This window comes from Columba livia, chromosome 2 (assembly GCF_036013475.1).
Source record: "Columba livia isolate bColLiv1 breed racing homer chromosome 2, bColLiv1.pat.W.v2, whole genome shotgun sequence".
Lineage (NCBI taxonomy): Eukaryota > Metazoa > Chordata > Aves > Columbiformes > Columbidae > Columba > Columba livia.
In genome coordinates this window covers 158725638-158747003 of record NC_088603.1, presented here as the reverse complement: position 1 = coordinate 158747003, position 21366 = coordinate 158725638, and the positions used below count along the sequence as shown (strand labels likewise).

Here is a 21366-nt window from a genome sequence, read left to right as displayed (position 1 = left end):
AATCGAAACAAGAAAAACTTAGACTCTGTATCAAAATTTCATACAAAGATAATTCAGAGACTTGAAAAAATGAATAATAGTCCGGGTGTATGTGAATGTAGAATTCTGATTTTTTTTTTTTTTTTTTTTTTTAATCAGGCTCTGGCCACAGTAATTTTATGATCAATAGAAATACAAAGCAAACAACAAGAATCAACTTTTCTTTATAAAGCAAAAATATTTCTCAGGCACTCATAATATCTTTGTGGATGCCTGGTCTCTGAGTGGTGATTGATAAGCACATAAGTCAGAAGAGGATTTAAGGTATATATATGATTTTATTTAATCCTCCTAAGCAAACTGCAGTCACTCATCCATTATATGTGCAGGAGGGTTTGATAACACAATCTTAGAAGGAAGCTATATGTTAAGAGGGGCACTCATCAGCTTTGAAGTACATGGTCAGAGCCACTGATTTCAAGAGGAATCTTGGTTAGAGTCTCTGATTTGTGTTTGATATATTGTCCAAAATAGTTGGTCTCAAACTGAACTGTATTAATAAAAACAAAACTATAAATAGTAATAATGGTGCTGATAAGAAGGTCACTTGGATTCTGTGAAGTTGGTTTTTTTCAAGAATCACAGTAATTATCCAAATGAATTGCATCTTCCTGACTGCTGCACAAGTTGTGCAAAATGAGTTCACTATGGACCACCACCAGCAGCAGCATGAGCAACCTGTTACATGAGAAATAAAAATAATAAAGTAAAAATAATGAAGCCTGTCTTTTTGATGTGTCCTCTTTTCCCTTGACCACCTCCCTTATAATCCCACCCTGCCACGATGCTCACACTAGAAGGAAACTGTGTGCTTACATCTACATGTGTGCTGGCAGACTGGTGAGTCCACATGTCCCAATCATCTATCCTGGCTGGACAGGATGCACAACTGAGTTCCGCCAGACTTCCAGGGAAAACATCAGTTTGGATATCACTTATCTACCAGGCTTTTATGAATCTTGTACGAATTTAATTAACTCTTGTGCTGGTTTAGCTTCCTTAGATTTAGTTAATTTGCTCCATAGTAGTTAGAATATTGTATTTCTAGTCACTAGTATGGTCTTTTGTTTTGAATTTAATTTAAGAATAATGTGATAACACACTGCTTTTTCCCTCAAATAGAATTAACGTTTTCCTTTCAGTAGCTGGGCTGTATTTTGGAGTTGGTACAAAGATGAATATGAGAACTTTCTGATGTTTTGGTTGTTTCCAGGGAGATCAAGGGCTTTTTAAACTTTCTAGATACAGGTGCATAGCAGCTAGGAGGGGACACAAATGGGACAGCACCTAGTTTGATACCCAGGCTGGTCAATGAAATATTCCCTACCACTAGCATCATGCCCCATATATAGCTGGAGCTGGCTTTTCAGCTTGGGCAGTTCAGTTCTGTGTCAGTTCCATGTTAGTTTGCTTTTTAGCTTTTTGTCATTTTGGCCTTTTGCCTTTTTGCTGTATTCACAATCAGCTGTTTGGAACCAGAGCACTCTCTTTTTTTAGGACTGGCTGTTTGGAGGGATCAGATTTGAACACAAACTGCCATCTGGATCCCCACTCTTCCAGGATCCAGAATCAGTTGCACAGAATAGGAGTTCATGAGCAATTGCCTTGTGCATTGCTTATTTTATATATATATATATAGTTATTATTGTTATTATTGGTATATGTATTATTAATATATTAATTTTATTTTCTTTTGTTATCTTATTAAACTTTTTACAAAAATTTAAGGATACTGTGGAAGGTGGGGCAGCAAATCTCCCTTACTACTGACAGAGAACAGGGAAATTTGAGATTTAATTTCCACACAATTTTTAGCCAACTTTTCCCCTAGATCCTCTATACAGTAACATAAAAATTCAACCCTGAAATCAATATTCTCAGAAGATGGACAGCTGAATGAATCATTATGTGAATGAAAGTCACATTAACATCATCATCCCTTAAAAGGCAACAGAGCCCCTACCCTCCAAATCCCACCCCTACTATCTGATTTCATACTCAGGCCTTCTATAAAAACACACTTTTTTGTATATTCCCCATATGTCTCTTCGTGTGTCTCTGTCTCAGTCTTCTCTGTTTTTTCCAGAGTACTGGGGTCAGATAGCATGGACTTGAAAAACTAGTGTATAACAATCTCTTTTATTATGCTGATGAACTGCAAACCTGTGGCACTCAAATTACATTCTGATGAGCAGACCTGTGCTCTAGGGATTGGATAAGAAAAGAATTCAGGAGTATGTCACCAGCATCCCCTCTGATTTGCAAACTGGTCCCCAAGAGAGATCTTGGCAAATATTCCCACAGCATCTGAGAAATTTAAGTAACAGAAGCCAAAACAATCTAAAAGGGAAGTGCTACTTTCTATACACTGCATTTGCTGTATTTGAAGTCTGCTTGACCTAAAGCCAGAGGCATGATAACAGCTAATATATTCTTCATGACAGAGGCAAGGCACTTTCTTCTACACACCTAAAAGGCTGGGATTATGATCCTGAGAAGATTATAAATGACATCAGCTTCTTTTGCCCAGGGTAGTGGATTTTTCCAGACCTCTTCAGTGCACTTTCATAGGCATATGCTGGTTTAAACCACAAAAAAGTACAAAAGAGAAAAGGACAGAGATGGGCACTGGGCAAGAATTCAATTTCTCTGAAAAGGGCTGACAGAATTTGCATGGTTTCTTGAGGAAGTAAAGCTTACATCATCATGCTTTGTGAGTGTGCGTCTGTTGGTCCTTCCTTTGCTTGGACAGCATCAATCCAATTTGATACAGAGGGACAGGTCTCAAAGACATCAAGTCCTCAAAAGTTTAATAGAAACTGATATCTTCAAGCTGAGCTCACGACCTATCAAACACTTGGAAATCTGTACAAGAATGTTATAAATGCCCATAAAGCTTCAGAGCTTCTAGCTTAAAGATAAACATCTGAGAATGGATACAGGAGCTCCCACCCCTGTTCTCTGACCAGTTCATAGAAATCAGTGCTTCCTTATTGCCACCACTGAGGGCGAGATTTCCTTTAAGGGCATTACACCTGGTCACAAGGAGAATGAAGCTCTTTACCGCACAGCAACACAAGAGTGAAGCCATAAAAAGATTATGCTATCACTATAGTATCTATATTATTATAGTATCAGGTCCTGAGTGAGGCTTCTGCTCTACAAAATGTTCTTAGCTTGACAGGTTTATAGTCCAAATAGTGAAAAGGTGCTAGAGAGAGGAGGCATAAAGATGAAAAGGAACCAGCAACAGGCCATGTTCTCAAGCAGTGGCACAGTCAGGACCAGAAACCATGTCCCCTGAAAAACTACCAAACTAACTAACTAATGAACAAATAAAGAAAAAAAAAAAAAAAAAGTTCCCTAGAAACTGTACCTAACTGTATTCCACTCCAGTTCTCCTGCAACTCAATTTTGTACTTTTAGTCACTGGACAGAGAGTTACCAAGGCTAGTAAACATGCTGAAATGCTAAAGGAATTTGAAGCCTGTGGCAGGAGTCACCTTATCTAACTTCAGATGACTTCAGGGTAGACTTCTTAGTAAGTTACCCTGGGCTTCCTTGGAATTAATTAAGATGGAGTTAATAAGACTGAGGAGTTTTAGAGGGTAAAAAATGTACCCGTCTATTTTGGAGTGAGATGAAACACATCTGAATATCCACTGTGCTACAGAAATCAATGTAACTGAATGAATCCCACTCCTGCATCCTGCCTGTCAACAAATCAACAAACAGGTCCAAGAACAGGCTTACCTGGGATGCAGGTGGGGTGTGTGAGCTAAGCCAGGTGTATCCAGGCTAGAGCCTCCTGTGAATACAGACTAAAGTCTTAACACCTCCTAACAGAGTGGTATTGTCTAACAGGAGTTCCCAGGTGAGGGGCAGCTGCCATGTGCAGCCAACATTTACATATTACAGCAGGTCTCTTCTTGGTCTCAGCATGTCAGGAGTCAAATATCTGTTCCAGAAGGACATGTGAAGCTGCAGACACCTACAAGATGAAGAAACAGCTCTTTCTAAAAAGATCTGGCAATTTCAGAAGTGCTTTTTGTGTCAGTTCTGAAGACACGAATTCTCTTCTACATTGCCACATCCTCAAGCTGCCTCCCTGGCTGTTTCATAGCACCTTGAAGAGTTTTCCTAGGTTTTTTTCTCTTTTTCTGCATGGATCGATATCAGAAAGGTATTTAGTCACATCAGCAAAGTGATCCGTTATGTGAAACACCCTCCTGACAGGAAAAGCCATTATCATTATTTTTCTAATGCAGCTAGGTAAACATTAATATCTGTAACTATTTAAATGCAGACTGACTTATGTCTCTGTGTTCATACCATCTGCAGTCTGCTCTGAAAAATCACAGTCTTGAAATAACACCACTTTATTTTCTATCAAAAAATCATTCTGGGCACGGACAGTGCTTCGCTTGATCCTACTGTTACACAAGATTGATTAAGGGCACATATTTCTGGAGGTAAGAAAATTTTTGTCATAGTCATGGCTGCATCTGGATAATGTATGTACATCAAGTATTGACCTCTCCTAGTGAGATTCATTAGTTCAGATCCTAATTTATAAGTTTCTTCGTACTTGAGTGGCCAGGATTCTCATGTGCACAGTTTAGATGAGTTTGGATGGGTGTCCATGCCTTCACTTGTGCTTCTGAATGTCTGAACTGATGGGAATTGTTTATAGCAAGGAAAAGACAGGGAAAAGGTCCTTCTGTACATTAGGCTCTCCAATACTTTGGAGCTAACAGTGATATATACATGGTTCTTCCATTGGCTGGTTGTTTTTTTCTACCAAAGATTTGAAAAGAGAACAACCAAGTGATCATTATTAATTTCTGACTTTAATGGGAAAACTTGAATTTTCACACAAAAAATAACTAAATGTCCTGAGTGGTGTCCATTTTAGTCCTCCACATAAAATGCTGTTGAAGTATCAGGCAACTCTGCTATATAAGGATGGATAATGGGATGGGTCCCTCTCTGGGCTTTCTGCTTGCTCACGGGCCATGGTGCTGTGATGGGGCGACGGCTCACATGCAGCACAGCTCATGATGCACACATTACATTGAAGAGAAAATGTCCTCACAGCACATGTGTCTCCTGGGGCAGGCAGGTCCTCCATGGCTCTTCGGCTGCCCCCACAAGTCTCACATATCTTGTCGCTTTCCTCCATTTTTACTCTATGTGTGATATATCATCACATGCTTCACATAGACTACAGAGTAGGAAATACCTTGCCTCAAACTCTGCCCTCAAGTGGTCTCTTTCTCTTTGAAAATGTCCTTTTAAACCAGTCTCTTCAAACTAAACTTTTTGCTTACCTCACAATAAATGATCCATCTATCTCCTTTTTTGTTAACTGTTCCATTTGTACCCTAGTTTCCCATGAAGATGAAGCGTAGGTGGCCTTAGTCACCTTGTGTATGTCTGTATGTGCAACAACAATAACTGCTGAGCTCATTAACCAAAATGACAGAAGAGCCTGAAGCCTCATAGATAATTACGTTTCATGCAAATTGGCTGAAAGCAGAAGACGGATCTTACAGATGCTGCCACCATAGGAAAATAAATAAGCATAAATCTTGGCATACATGGGAAAATACACTTGGGAGAAAGTTTTTACAGGTGCCCCAAGCACAAGAAAATCTTCAGGCATAGTTTAAGCTTTGCTTAAAGCCAAAGCAAATCTACCAGAAGACACACATCCACAGGGAAATAAATTTAATTTATTCCAAAACTCCTCAAGTAAATTTTGGGTTCACACAGTGTAATATCTTAATTAGGTTTGCACGTGAGCTACAAGACAGTAACAAATCTTAGGCCAATAGATTCTGTAATAAGTTTTTAGGTGGTTTAATTCAGAAAGTATTTTTATTTTCTTTCGAGTTGTTTCCACATTTGTGTGAATCCAAATTCACACAGTGATTTCTCTTCTGAGGAGTTTGTTCCAGACCTATATTTTTCTTAAAACAGTGAACGGGACATTTCTACCTAGTTTGCAACCTCCTGTCACATTCTGCTTCTTCATTAGCTCGTTCACAGTTTTCTGGGATGCATCTTCCTACTCTTTTCATCTTCTGCGAGATCTGCTGCAAGACTGTCAGCACAAACTGAAACTGGAACCAGTTGCTTGAGGGAGCTGTGGAATCTCCATCACTGGAGATATAAAAGAAAATATTAGATAATTCAGAAGGTGATATTCATGGAGTTAATGTTTTCGGTCAGAATATTAAGACAAATAAATTGCCATCCTTCTTTTGCACTATTCTGAAATGGTGTCTGCCATTTGTCTCCACAGCATTTCATTCTGACACCTCTGTCAGATCACTCTGCAAATTTCTTGCGTTTCCAGGTCTTCCTAGCCCAACTATTTAGCTCCAAGCACACTTCTATATTTTCACCTAGCATACTAACGGACAGTGTTTGTTAATTAATGCGATGTCACTTGGTATCTCCTGCCTACCCGGTTTCTCTTGTTACCATCAGAGATCACAGTATCACAGTATGTTTGGGATTGGAAGGGACCTAGTCCAATCCCCTTGTTGGAGCAGGAACACCTAGGTGAGGTTGCACAGGAACATGTCCAGGCAGGTTTTGAATGTCTCCAGAGAAGGAGACTCCACAACCTCCCTGGGCAGCCTGGGCCAGGCTCTGTCACCCTCACTGAGAAGCTGTTTCTTCTCAAATTTAAGTGGAACCTCTTGTGTTCCAGCTTGATCCCATTACCCCTCGTCCTATCATTGTTTGCCACTGAGAAGAGCCTGGCTCCATCCTTGTGGCACTCACTTTTTATATATTTATAAGCATTAATAAGGTCACCCCTCAGTCTCCTTCAAACTAAAGAGCCCCAGCTCCCTCAGCCTTTCTCCATAAGGGAGGTGCTCCACTCCCTTAATCATCTTTGTCGCCCTACGCTGGACTCTCTCCAACAGTTCCCTGTTCTTCTTGAACTGAGTGGCCCAGAACTGGACACAATATTCTAGATGGGGTCTCACCAGGGTGGAGTAGAGGGGAAGGAGGTCCTCTCTCGATCTACTAACCACCCCCCTTGTAATACACCCCAGGATGCCATTGGCCTTCCTGGCCACAAGGGCCCAGTGCTGGCTCATGGTCATCCTGCTGTCCACCAGGACCCCCAGGTCCCTTTCCCCTACACTGCTCTCTAATATGTAATTTCCCAACCTATACTGGAACCGGGGTTGTTCCTGACCAGATGCAGGACTCTACTTATTTTTAATCAAAAAGGAAATATCAGTCAGCTTAATTCTACTGGGTGAAATCCACTTCTTAACAGAAATCAAGCCCCAAAACTGAAAGCAAGAAGGAGGTCCCAGCTAAGTTTTATTATCAGTATATTGTACTATGTGCTGTATAAAGTGACTTTCATCTTTCTGTAGAGCATTTCCAAATAACCTCAAAGCTGTGGTTATTTACTTACTTAAGATTCACATGCTTAGATTTTAGTCAGAGGTTTATAGATTTCTAACAGACACCTCAACCATACTTTCTGTCTAACTCTATTTTAGCCATGGGCAATAGATGGCAGGCAAGAAAATTGCACTGAATTCTCATCGAAGCCTCCATATGAGATTATGTTTTGCTTAGAAAGTTGCAAATGACTGGAAAGTGAGTGTTCTCAGGAGCTGTCACTATACATTTTTCTAGTTGCTTCTCTTTTCTGGCTACTGACCTTGCCCAAGTGTTTTTGTAGATCACAGAATAGTTTGGGTTAGAAGGGACCTTCAAAGCTCACCCAGTGCCACCCCTGCCATGAGCAGGGACATCTTCACCAGCTCAGGTTGCTCAAAGCCCCATCCAGCCTGGCCTGGGACGTCTCCAGGGACGGGGCATCATGCCATTGCTTATTGCAACTAGGCAATCCCTAAGGTGACCAACCAAAAAGCGAGGTTTGCTGTGATATTACTATACCTGTGGCAAAGACACAAGAGTTGCTGGAGAACATTTTTTTTCCACTTTCCATGCAATAGTTTTCATCATCATTTGTTGGACTGCACTGCTGTTACCTATAAATGATTGGCCAATCTTTCTGACACAGTGCAAATTGCTGAATTTTTTTCCATTCTACTTCTTTAGTTTAGTTTTTGTTGCCCAATTTAGGGATCAGCTATTTTTTCTCCTGTTAGGATTTGCTTTTCTCATCAACTAACTAACTGGCTTTACTTACGTGGTGGTGTCAAAAGGTTCACAGATATAATGCTTGTTAAGTATTAGTGCATGCGTATATGCCCCTTATTTTCTTTTGGTTATGACGATAATGATGATTATTAATGGTAGTCCCCTAGCACAGGTCTCCAATCTGGTACAGGCTAGTTCAAAGGAAATAGCAGACTGAGGAGAAAATGATAAGCTGTGTACACCCTAACTCACAGTGACCTTTCTTTCTTCTGCAAAAACTAGTAGCTTAAGAAAAATCTCCACGGTCATAAATCACAATCACTCACCGCTGTTTGGATAGAGCTGGATGATTTTGGTACATTTATCATGGTTTAAGGAATTTTGACATGTTGTTCTCCCCTGAATGTAAAAGTTCTTTTCTTTGTGGTTGTTTCCTTCCACCACATGCACACATTTCTGAAGGTTGCTCAGAAAAGTGACAATATCAATTGTCTTTGCACATTCAGGGGTAAGAGGAGGCACATTGACCATGCTCCTTGAAGATGAAAACACTGGAGGAATTTGACCATGACTGAAGGAGCTTCTGTGGAAGATTAGAAAAATAACAGTTAGCTAAACAGATGCCAGATCATAATGACCACTGATGACTACCTCATACGTCATTCTAGGCACCTAACAACAAAAATATTATCTTTTGACAAAGATGGTGGCAACAACCTGTGGAAAATAACCCATTTTTTTCTAGCTTTTTGTTTACAGACCGATAGTTATTTAACTTGACTGTAAGTGAGTAACCCACTGAAGATAGGCAAGTAATCCAAGAGCAAGAAAAATGTTTATATACTACAAAACTATCTGTGAGTTGTAGGATTTATAACTAGAAGAGATCAAAAATGAGATTTCTGCATTACTGAAGATTTTGAAATATTTTTCTGCCTCAGCATCGGACTTAAAATAGAAGGATTACTTTTTTAAAATTGGAAATCATGAAAATTGCTATTCATAATTACTCATTTGATTGTTTTGATTAAAAAAACCCTCCACTCTCAGATATCAATATTTGCTTCTATTTTTATTCATTCAATTGAAACTAAAGAATTCTAACCTGTTTGATTTGACCTGAGCCTATTTGCAATTTTCTTCTGTTAGTCTGAGTTGCACCACCATAGGATCCAGTGCCATGTCGTAGTCTATCCAAAAGGGGGAAATGGCAGGAGACCTCTGTGTGGAGCTTCTACAACTCAAGGAGTTCTACTCAGTGTAGTCAAAGGTGCTTAAGGCAAGCCTACATTTGGCCAGATGAGATATAAATGCCTTTGATTAAGATTTCTGTTGTCCACAGAATCAGTTTACAGATTAAAAAACCCATTCTAGACACCTCAAACTGGGGAAGATCAGTCACATCCCTAATATATGTCTCATGATATCAAAAAGTGGTCACACAACCCCTGTTGCCTCCAGGAAAAACAGCTTCATTTTATTTCTAAAACATCTGGGAACTAAGAAAGGTGAAAATTCCAGAAGGGTTTATTAATATGGGGACAACTGGTTAAAATAAAATATGAACACCTTTTCTACTATTGCTTGTTGTCTGCACTCTGCTGTCACTATAGCAAATAAAAAGGCAAGCCCAATTAATTTAATTGGAAAAAATACTCTATTTCAAAAGGAAATATCTGTTTTCATGGATTAGCTATATTCCCATCAGTTTGCAGCATCCACTGAGTTCAGTTCCTGTGTTGAAATAATTTATTATGCCCTCCTAGAACTGCCCCCTTTGCAAAGGATAATTGTGATTTTAGGAAGAACAGACAATGAGGAAACATCAGCTTTACAGCCCTGCTTGGAATTGCGCTCTGGTTTCCTCTTGCATCACACTTAGTTTTGGTGCAAAATTATGGTTGAAGCTTGACAAATAACTGATATTTTGCTGAAATATAAACGGTGGAGACATATGACTTTTTTTTTACTGCTGAATGCATGAGCAGCTACTACTCCTTGAACTGGATGAGTAAATCCTTTAGTTGTCTGACTTTTCCCTTATGTACACTGCTGACTTGGATGCTCAACAGAAGATGTCATGGGTAGCAAAAGCTGCATCTTTAGTTTATTAAAGAACACACAGCCTGGGACTGTTCTTAGCCTTCCTCTCTTTACTGGCTGAGCACAGGGTCTTCAGGTGAAAGCCTTAAGTTGAAATGTAGTTGCACTATGTCCACTAGTGATGAAGTGAGTTCTTTAAGGTCTAAAGCAAATCTCTGAGAGAGTTCAGGGGTGGAGAAGGAGGCTTATCTCTCTCATACAGGGCAGCAATGATTGAGCTCAGGAGGACCAGGACCTAGAGGTGGATGCTGATGCTTTTGCCCAAGCTAGATAATTTTCCTGAGTCCTCTCCTCTGTTCTCTCATTCTGCCCTATAAAAACTTAAAATGGAGTGAGATAACAAAATAAAACCATTTTGCATTATGAAAGCAAGATTTTGTCTAAAGATACCTTAGGACAGACAGATAAAACCCAAAAACAGCAAGATAAAAAACAAGGAGTGCAGCCAAACACATAGTAACCAACTCCAAGAAAGAGCTTGAGACTTGTGCATGAACAAGTTATTCCTGTTAGGGTTGAAGTCTCATGGGGTCAGAGTCCACAAAGACGCTTTATTGAGGTGACACTCAAAAACCACCTTCAGTCAATGCCAGCTCTTCAGACTGAAACATTTCTAAGGGTAGACAATGAACATAATGACTCATTAAGGTTTGGACAAAAGAGTTGTATAACTCTGGAAATTAGTAACAGTTTGAAAGAAAAATTATGTTAAAACCTCATCCACCAAAAGCAATATCACCATTGTAATAACAAGCACCAGTTGAAATAGATAATGAAACTGAGAAATCATTAGGCAATGTGAAACAGATCCTCCAGATAAAAATGAACTCTTAGCATTACAGACGATAATTACGATTCTTCTCTAATGCCCTGATGTCCTGACTTGACCTGCTTGTTGTTGTCAGTCTCAGAGAAAGTCCAGGACCAAAATCTGAATTTTGATTGAGGTGCCCTAATGAACAAAAAACATCCGTGTAAATGAAATAAGGTGACATCAATGACACAATGAAAAGGAAAGACAATAGAAGCTATCAAAATCTGAGCAGCAATTTGTTTTTGAAAAGAAAAATAACTTTGGATTTGCATAGTCTTGAAATAGAATTACTATAGCTTAGACAAATTGATTAAATTTGCCTGCAAACTTTCCTGTTCCCATTGTTATGATTGTTGTAAAAGACCAGGCAAACTAGTTCTTGAGTAAATCATTAGATGGATTTAACTTCTTGTTCATGTTGCAAACTATGCATTTAACAGGATTTGATTTTTTTCACATTTCTTCATGACTTGAAATTATTTGATACAACCATGGACTAAAAGTCTATGGCAGACTTCTCAGAAACTAGTAATGGCCTTGCAGCTTGTAAATTTACTTATTTCATTGTGTATTTGATCAACATACATTATGTGACAATGCTTATGATGCCATGAAGCATTCAGGTTTGCTTTGCAAATGTTTTCTGTCTAAATAGACATTTATCAAATGTGAGATCCACCAGAGCAGACACAGCAGGTATTGATATGTCTGTGTAATCTTGATTACCGTGATAGATATATTATGCCAAAAAGTACATATCAAGACTTTACTCTGCTTGTTATTCTGTACACGATACAGAAAAACAACAAATCACCTTAGTGCCAGATGCAGGAAGAATAAAAATACAACCACAAACATGACAAGCCATTATCCCAATAAGCTGTTTGCTGGAGATTTTCAGTAGGCCTGGCTGAAAAATAAAATCTTGAGGACGTGAGGAACAATGGGGTGGCACTTTTTTGGTTGCCTGCTGCTAGCACCTTCATATGAGCACAGAAACTGTTGAAAATTCAGCAAGGAGGTAGGACAACAGTTATCAGAGGACAAGGCAAGCACAGGAGGTCTGTTAGTGAGCTGAGTCCAGGTCTATTGAGGCTCAGGACAGTGACCAAATCCCTAGACTCACTTTATTCTCTTCCAGTTGGAAAATACAGGATATCATCTCCACCCAAGCCTGAGAGTGTGAGGGTATCAATAGTCTGCAAAGACAGAGCCAGGGGGTAGTGGTGGAGTCAGGGCATTAGAAATTAATGATGAAGAGTGGTTTTATTAATATTGTGCATCAAAACCCTGCGACAGATTATAGGCCTTGGTTCTTTCTGTGTCATGACCTGTATAAACCCAGACCAAGACATCAGATGGGTGCAGAAGGATGAAGATGAGGAAGTAATAGCTATGATTTGGCCAAATTCATGGACTCTTAGCCTAAGTGTCATAATCTAGTAATGAACTAGGAGGGATTAGAAAAGAACAGCAAGGTGGCCCCAAGGGCAACGCATTTGGGAGAAGGTATAAAGCTGCCTTCAACAAATCTAAACAACAGGCAACCACATCATTGACCTCACGGATAGAAGGAAAGCAGAAGCTCCTGGTGGCACTTAGACCTTATGGGTTGGGAAGAGACCTCACAGATTTTGAAAGCAAAATCAAGGCTCATTCACAGGTATACTAAGAAAGCACTAAGTAGGATTCAGCTAATGTTTTAATTGCTCTGGTGTCTCGTTGGTCTCATAGGAATAATTATATTTTCCTTAGATGGATGTTGTGAGTGGGAAGCCCAAACACTCACAAGTGAGTAATCAGAAGCAGGTGGGGTGGCCAGAGAAACCTGTGAAGGGTTCTTCACTCAATGGCTCCCAAGAGACAAGAGCTCTGCTTAGTAAATCTCAACATTTTGCAGCATACTATTTGGAGATCTGGTCTTTCATGTATATCAAATCGGGTAGGCTCTCTGGTGGTAAACACTTCACAGGTGGTGGCCTTACAGCTCACAAAAGTGAACCTCAGCTGGAGAAACACAACACCACTTAGAAGGAAAACTGTATATGTTGGAGGAGGGAAAGGGGGAAGACTTTAGTGCTGGCAGTAGGAGTCAGAATGGCTGGAAGGTTACAGAGCAGCTGTAAATGGCTCTCTAACTACAGAACACTTTAGTTTTACAAGCACAGAGTTCTCTTCTGTTGTTACACAGCACAGAGTATGTCATAGAGCAAATGTTCACTAAATATTTGGCAGCCTGGCCTCTCACAAGAAATATGACAGGTTCACAGGTTGCTTTGCTTTGTTTCGTTAATTGGATTTTCTGGACTAGAGGCACTCTGCTCTGAGGTGTTAGAAACAGGCACACCTGTAAATGAAGCAGGCTAACAATTTAAAAATTTAAAAAGAGATCATTACTGAGCTCATGGAAATCTGGATCTGTGTCTCTCAAGGAAAGTTAAAAGGCATTTCACAACCTACGAGGTTCCACTCCTAACAGAAGCAGATCTCAGGAGCACTACGAAACTCTGCTTTTAAAGGGTTATTTTTATTTTAATTTGTCTCGTGAGGCAACCTCATTTGAGCAGAGTTTTAAGGACAAAGCAAAGAAAGGACTTTAAAACCATCCTTAATCTCACAACTGCAATACCTGCTACTACCTAAATCTTAAGTATTTAATGGTTCCTAAAAAATATATTGCCTTGTTAATGCCTGTAGCAAAGCATACACTTTATGGTGAGAGAACAGTAATGCCCCTTTAGCCATCTGGCCAGCCAGAATACAATGGGGCATTTGATAACAGCCATTTACGTGTCTGCAGGAGATAGCTGCAATAAAAAGAACAAACAAGCACATTTACAGGGGGCTGTATTTGGGTAGTGAGCCAGACTAGGCGCGATAAGAAATTCAATGCAAATCTCTATGGCCCAATCACAGACAACTCCATTGCTTCCAATGTCAAACGAAGCTTGATGCTTTCTGTTAGGAGATGCAAATGGTTATTCCAACCCAAAATGAAAGTGTCTGAAGAACCTTGAGAGTCCCTGCTACCATCATTTCCACCTACTAATACAATTCCTGGAAGATTTTTAGCTTGGAAAAAAACCTACCAAACCCCATGCACCAAAACAGCATGTACAGTGGAACTGAGCATCTTGCACTTACTCCGTAGTTTGACATATTGGATGGAAAGATTCTTACTGATTTCATTGAGTCTTGAATTAGGGACGTAATCACCAAATCAAAGTAAACCTATTGCAGAGCACACGTGTGTTGAAGCAACCAGCAGAGCTAGAAAGGATCTGAGCCTATAGCATGAATTGTGAGAAGGTCTACAGCACAACACTGGGATCAGAGTGGAAATATCATTAATATCAGCTCCAAAATTTCTACTACTCTGTGTATTATGAATGTCTGTTGTAATTCTTACCCAAGTCACATATGGAATACTGTGTCATGAAACCACTTCGTTTCATGACATACCGAACTGCTCTCTTCCTTCATCCACGAGCATAAAAATTGCATAATATTATTTCATTCATCTGTCTGTTTTTGTACCGGTCACGCAAAAAAAAGTTGTGAAAGTACAATGAGGCTTTTCAGGCTTTTAAACATGCAAATATAAACTGCTATTAAGGGTACATCACATTTCCTCGCTTAGTGCCTAGCTTGTAAAATGTAATAGCTCTACAATATTTCCAGCACTGAAATTAAAGTTTTTCCCTTAAGCCCTAAAGGGAAAGAGAAATTTATGTCAGCTAATTTCAACCATCTAAAAATTAGGAATCTAATCTGAGATAGTCATCTATGTCTTAGCTGATGCAATGAATGAAACACCTTCAGAGCACAATTCATGCAATCATAAACCAGGATGAGAATTTCCAGGGGAAATGTCTAAATGATGTTTTCACATATGTTTGGTTACAAAACTCTGATTTAACTCAAGAGACATCTGTGGCACATTTACTTCCCCAACCATGGGAATTTACTGGAGTTCTAGGCATTATAGGGCATCCCACACAGTTTTCAGAAGGGTGTAGACCACCTCTGACTGTCATATTTGCCAGCCCACACGCCTCCCTAGGGCACCTGAATGTCAACCGATGTCTGTGTTTAGGGAACTTAATAATGCTCCGATTTCCTGATCTTAGCTCTTTCTATTTCATTAACTGTATTAACATGATGGCCATTGTTTATAGAGGTAATTTAGACACTTAGTCCCTTTGTCGTCACCTACATATGGAAATCTAAATTGCAGTTATTTAATCCTTCCCTATTGTGCTTAATGTGAGTGAGATGGGTCACTCTGTGGAAGCACATATCTCTTTTTACTGAGCACTATGAGATCCCAGACATAGACCTTAGACTAAGCTCCTGTTTTTTTAAGGGCTAAGTTGTAGTAGATATGGATTCCAGTTCATTATTTTGATGTCCAAGTTTAAACCTGTCAAGATACTTGCCTCTTCAAATAAGAGGACAAAATACTAACGAGGATCATGATCTAATAGATAATTCTGCCTTTCCAAAAGCAATGTTTTCTTTCTTACAGCTGTTTAGTTTTCCATCAACGTCTTCCATTAGGTGAGCTCACAGCATTTCATTCATGGACTTTAATGAAAATCTCCTAAAATCTTTTCACACATACACAAAAAAAGGCAGAAGCTTCACCATGAGCAGAATCTACCACAGGGTAGATGAGCAAGAGTCTAATGTTTACATTTTCAGATGCCAACACTGTAAATTGTAGAAGCAACATTAAGAATAGAATTGGATATGCAACTGGGGCTAATGCTATGGCACCAGCATAAATCAGAGCATAAACACTATGAAACAAAATATTGCTGTATTGCTGCTTGAAAAAAGTTGTGGTATCCACTCATCTTCTGCTTTAAACAGTAAATGCAACAGAAATGACAAGTATAAAAAATAGAATAAGAAGATGAATTTAAGCTCTAACTTATTTTGATTCTTTTACTGGACTGCCTAACCCCACAATGAATTACATTTAGTTCAAGTACACGAGTAGAATATTTGTGACTCAATACGCTTGTCTTGGAACTAATGTTGGGTTAACCAAAAGAAATGACTGATTTTAAGGTCGTCACGATCTTTCACTTGTGGATAGACTAATCCACTTCTGAATTTCAATGTTGTCATACTGGGATTACTAGTTTGATTTAGCTCTTGCTAACAAGAAAAACAGATAATATTTGGCCACTGACTTCTCATGTAGCTGTCCCAGAGATTCATTCAGTATAATTACAATATTAGGTGACAATTTTAAAACTAAACCCACAATTGGAGATTGTTTTTGTCAATTTCAGGCTGCTTGTTAACAGCATGATAGTTTACAGCTGCAGTAAATAATAAATTTTGTCACGTTTTCCAAATAAAAGTGCCTCTAGAAATATGCTTTTACATCCTCTACAACAAGGTACAGCTTAGAAACAACCAGCTACCTTGGGTCCCAAACAGTTATGGTAGATTTGAGTTCCTGGGGGATAATTTTCTTGTAATGGGAACTATGTTTTTTATTTCTACTGCACAGAAATGTTCAGTTTGAACATATTCTGAAACATAAAATCCAGCTTCTCCTTCAAGATGTTATTTGGAAAGGACATCAACTCCTGAAAGTTTATGTTTTCAGACAGTCTTCCAGCCTGTTCTATTCGAGTTCTTATGTCACCCCCATTATTATATCTCAGGTTATTGCCTTCATCAATGTAATATGTCTATAATTCATAGAACACAAACTTTGATTTCTGGGAGTGATGGATACCACTATTTATTGTCCATTCGTGAGATGACTCTTCTCCTTGAGTTTTAGTACCATAATCAGAATGACAGAATACTTCTGGTCAAAAATATTATCTGTCAATAAATGTAGCTTTAGGATGGCTAAAAAGAATCGTGAATTCCTGGGAAAAGCCTAGAAGTAGGGTAATTTTCAGAATCAGTAATAAATGGAAAATGAGAAAAAATAAAACAGTTCAATTTTTGTCTGAAAATGCAACTTATTCAACTTTCCTAGGACACAGGACAACACTGAAGGTGGTAAGAGAAAAGAAAAAAAAAAGGTTAATAGACCCAGATGTTCCAACTAAGACAATTTTTTAAATCATTCTCACTAGAAAAATGAGAAAAAATGGTCAATTGCTACCTTCTGTGCCCTTCACCCTGTTCCAGTGGCCACCTTAAGGTCTAGGCGAACCTCAACTCACTACTGGCGCACCTGGATGGACATGCTTTCTTGTTGACAACAACTGTATTTTTCTAGACTGCTTTTATATTCCCTAAAATGTATACTATATTTTTACAGACTCCAAGTCTTTCACCAAAAAAGAGGTTTTTCACCCTCTTGTATGGCTTGACTGAACACCAGATTTGTCAGGCAGAGGTTTCTTTCAAGGCAGTTTGGTAGATAAGAACAGTACCACTGAGCATAGGTGCCTGAATAGCACGATTTGGAATCCAAATTGACAGCTTGAATCTGAGAAATCCTTTGGACACCACTTGTTCTTCCTTTGGTTATTGTCTTACAATGTCTACATTGAGCGCTTCTTAACTGATTAATTATTTCATCAATATGCACAGGTCCAGTCATTAGCGATATATGCAGTCGATTCATGGGACAGATCTTAAAATAGCGTAGTTGGACATTTCCTACTCTGTAAATCCTTCAAACATAGGTGTCTCATCAGTGTTTCAAATGACTGAGAACATCAAGCCCATTAGTCTAATCACTAGTGCCTTTCTGCAGCTCTCTATTATTCTAGAAGTATAGCTAATATACTTATGCTTTATATTTCAGAGGCATTCGTAGCAGTTCTTTAACCTATGTCAAACAGAGTGAGTGAAACTAGGTATTACTGAGCACACACAACTTAATTGCAGATAACAGGCATGCTCTGTTATCTTAAATGACAGAAATGTTGTGTGCATCTTAATTTGCCCCCCAACAATACTGTGAAGCCAGGCTGCTCAAAACATGCAGCGCAGCAGGAACAGGTAGAAGATATCTGGTTTTGAACAAATCAACAGCAATACATTATATGCATTTCCATGAAATGGCAAATCGAATGCTTAGTCAACAGAGTATTGGAGCCAGCAACAAACTCCATGAGGGAAGGAGACACCTAACTCTAGGTATCTAAATGAAAATATCTTATGATCATGATTCAGTTGACTAAATGCAAAAATCCGATGTCATTTGAGATGTAATAAAGTAGTCAAAACATCTGTGTCATGCTGGCAGATACCCCACAGGACACACAAGAGATATAAGCCTTCCTGGAGCATCCAGAGACCAGAAAAAAGATAGGAAGACAACCCAAAGGGCTCTAGATGCCCCATGAGTAGCTGAGTCCTACACTTGCCACCTTACCTCTATTTATAGTCAGCGGAGACCTGAAGCTGACCCAGTTGCCCATGCAAAAGGAGGCAAGACATCCATTTTGAGCTGGTAGTTGAAAAAATGGACACTAGAAAAGTCATTCTTTCCTGGATAATACCTTGCAATAGCCCAAACAACACTAAACACTTATGTTTAAGTAATTTAATTCTGCTCCTGACTTTGATTTTTCATTGCCCAGGAGGTATAAACAATTTTCTAACTCTTCAAAGTAAGTCTCTGCTAGAAACACAATAAACATTTCCTAAGCAAATGCTGAAAAGCGCCAGGCTCAGAAGTCAGCAGTGGATCCAGATAAAGGACACATTTGAAGCGTGGCTGACAAAAGAGCGTTTCCCAAACGCTCGCACAAACAAACGCCACTTTGATCCATTCCCACATAAGTCAGCTACATCAAGACACAGGAAAAAAAACCCAGAGATTCCTTTTCAAAATAAATCCACACTGTCACAGATGGCTGTGACCTCAAAGAACCTGCTAAGCACCTGAGGCAGCAATCTCTGCATCTGAATAATTTTCTAATGAGGTTTTTAGAGAGATAGATACAATTTTAGATGCTCAAGCTGAAATCAGCATAGCCACGTCCCCCACAAAAAAGCCACTGGGCTGGACTACTGCCAAGAGCTGCTCTAAAACTGACTATAACTGCTTCATTTACTCTCATGACAAATAGAATGGTTTAATGGAAACACTGTACACAAAACTGTACTGCTCAGGTAATTACCTTGATTGAAACAAGTGTTTTACACTGAAAGCAAAATTCCCCTGGAGTTAAACCAAAGCACAACAAGCACAAGACCTCTGCAAAGGCACAGGCATATAAACAAGTATGTGTGCTAATTATTTTCCAGTGGTTCTCTTAATGAGTCACTTGCTAGAGTCCATTGGTCACAAAGATGATTACTTTAATGATGATTCATAGAAATTCTGTGTGCATTGCAAATACCAAGTGCTGCACCAGTTGCTATGGCAGGAAAATGTGTGTGGTTTGTTCCATAAATAGCAGAGTAAATAACTGTGTGACAGCTTGTTCCTTCTCCAGAGGGTCTCCCCGTGTTGGAAATGCTCTGCAGGGAGCTCACCACATTCGACATTTCCCTGCCTCACACTTTCTTGGGCTTAGGGATGAAACCTTAAGCACTTATTTTCACCCACATAGCTAATTTTTTAGTTGGTTGGAGGTTTTTTTGTTTGTTTTTCCCTGCACTAGAGACTTAGAGCTTGATTCTGGTCTCTCTTACCTTGGTGCAAATCAGCAAATCTGGAGTAAATATATTCATTTCACAATAATAATATTACTGTATTTGCCAACCACAGAAAACAGCAGACAGAAGAGCAAACACTTCTCTCTCTACATAGGGTGGTGAGAAGTTAATATTTATGACAAGTAAAAAAATCTACTTTTAGCATCATATAGGGCTGCAGTTGGGTTAACACTAAAAAGAGATTGTTACTGAAACGTCTTCTTGCCTTTACCAGAAGCACTCTCTATCCTATTCTAGGATTCTCTAGGTAGATAAATAAATTGTTTTGGTTGGATTTAGTCTTTCTCATCTTGAAAAGCATGTGTAAATTCTAGAAAACTCTTAGTGTGTTTTTGGCCAGGGCATTTTCTAAACTTTAAATTTTGGAATGATTTTAAAACTGAAAATACTGAAATATGACCATTTTCCCTACAGCACTGTGAAGGAAACAACACACAGTGAAAAAGAATTTAAAGAAATATTATTAATATCTCAGCTCCTGGTAGTTACCCCTCCCAAGCACCCTAAGACTAGCAGTGAGCAAGGAAGTAAAAAAGTCCCATATGGAGCTGAAAAGCTATTTTCAAGGGGACAATGCAAACACAAAGATAAAAAGCAACTCTGGGGGACAGTCTGATGGAGGTGGGTTTTATCACAATCAGGGATTGATAAGTCTGCCAGGGAAGGCATCTCTACATACAGTTTGCTTCGCTGAGGCTTTTAAGCATCTGCTTTCTCTGAAGGGTCTTTATTCTAAATAACTGATACTTCTCCATACGGCAGCTATTTGGTCACAGATTACAATGCTCATTGCCCCAAAAAAGAAACAGAACAACAAGGCAGAAAGCTAAATCAGACTTGCTGCAGCTGTCATGGATATTAGGGAACTGCAGAGGTGAAGATCTTCCCAGAGGGGATGACACAGGTGTTGCCATCCCCCATGGTGTGATGGTTTGGAGAACTGGAAATAAATGACCACTGAATTGGACAAGAAAGAGTGAGAATCCCTCCCCAGGCAAGAAGGGTTACAGCAGCTGAGACCCTTGAAGTTGTTCTCCTGAGGTATACAACCTTCAATAGGTTGTTAAACATTTCTGTCGATGATGTTTACAGGCTATTGATCATCCTACAGTAAGTAGAGTGCAGCTGAGATTGCCTCCTGTCTAAACAATGTCCAGCTTCTCAGGAAGGACAGTCCTACCTTGAGAAGTTCACAGCCTGCACAGGCAGGGCAGAAAGCAAATACAGATAGGAAAAACTATGCACTTGTATCCCTGTGTCACACGATGATGATAAAAAAAAAAGAAAATACAATAGGATTCTGCATTGTTTTTCCAAACAATGATCATTAAGAGGTTGGAGCTCACAGGTTTCAGGGTTATTACCGGAGCTTACATGAAAATTTAGCAGAAGTCCTCAACCAGGGTTTGGATTGAGTAGGATATAAGGAGTTTTCAGGCCTGTGGTTGTTTTTCCATCCTGACAAACATTGAGGACAAGATGGCAGAAATTAACTGTTCCTGAATTTCAGAAAGGGACCACACTGCAACAGCGATGGTGAAAGTAAAGAACCACCTACTGCTATGGCTTGAGCTGCAAAAATGTTTTCACAGCTCTGAAGGTGTAGAGGG

The 21366-nt window shown here is 39.3% G+C and overlaps 1 long non-coding RNA gene across 1 annotated transcript; it reads right to left on the bottom strand.

Annotated features, from left to right (window-relative positions):
* Positions 1–3430: 3430 nt before the first annotated feature.
* On the bottom strand, positions 3431–8744 carry LOC110362883 (uncharacterized). The gene is made up of 3 exons (XR_002420566.2): positions 8511–8744; positions 6040–6204; positions 3431–4030 (listed from the first exon to the last, which is right to left on the bottom strand). It is a non-coding gene; the product is annotated as an uncharacterized LOC110362883 (long non-coding RNA).
* Between the last annotated feature and the right edge of the window lie 12622 nt (positions 8745–21366).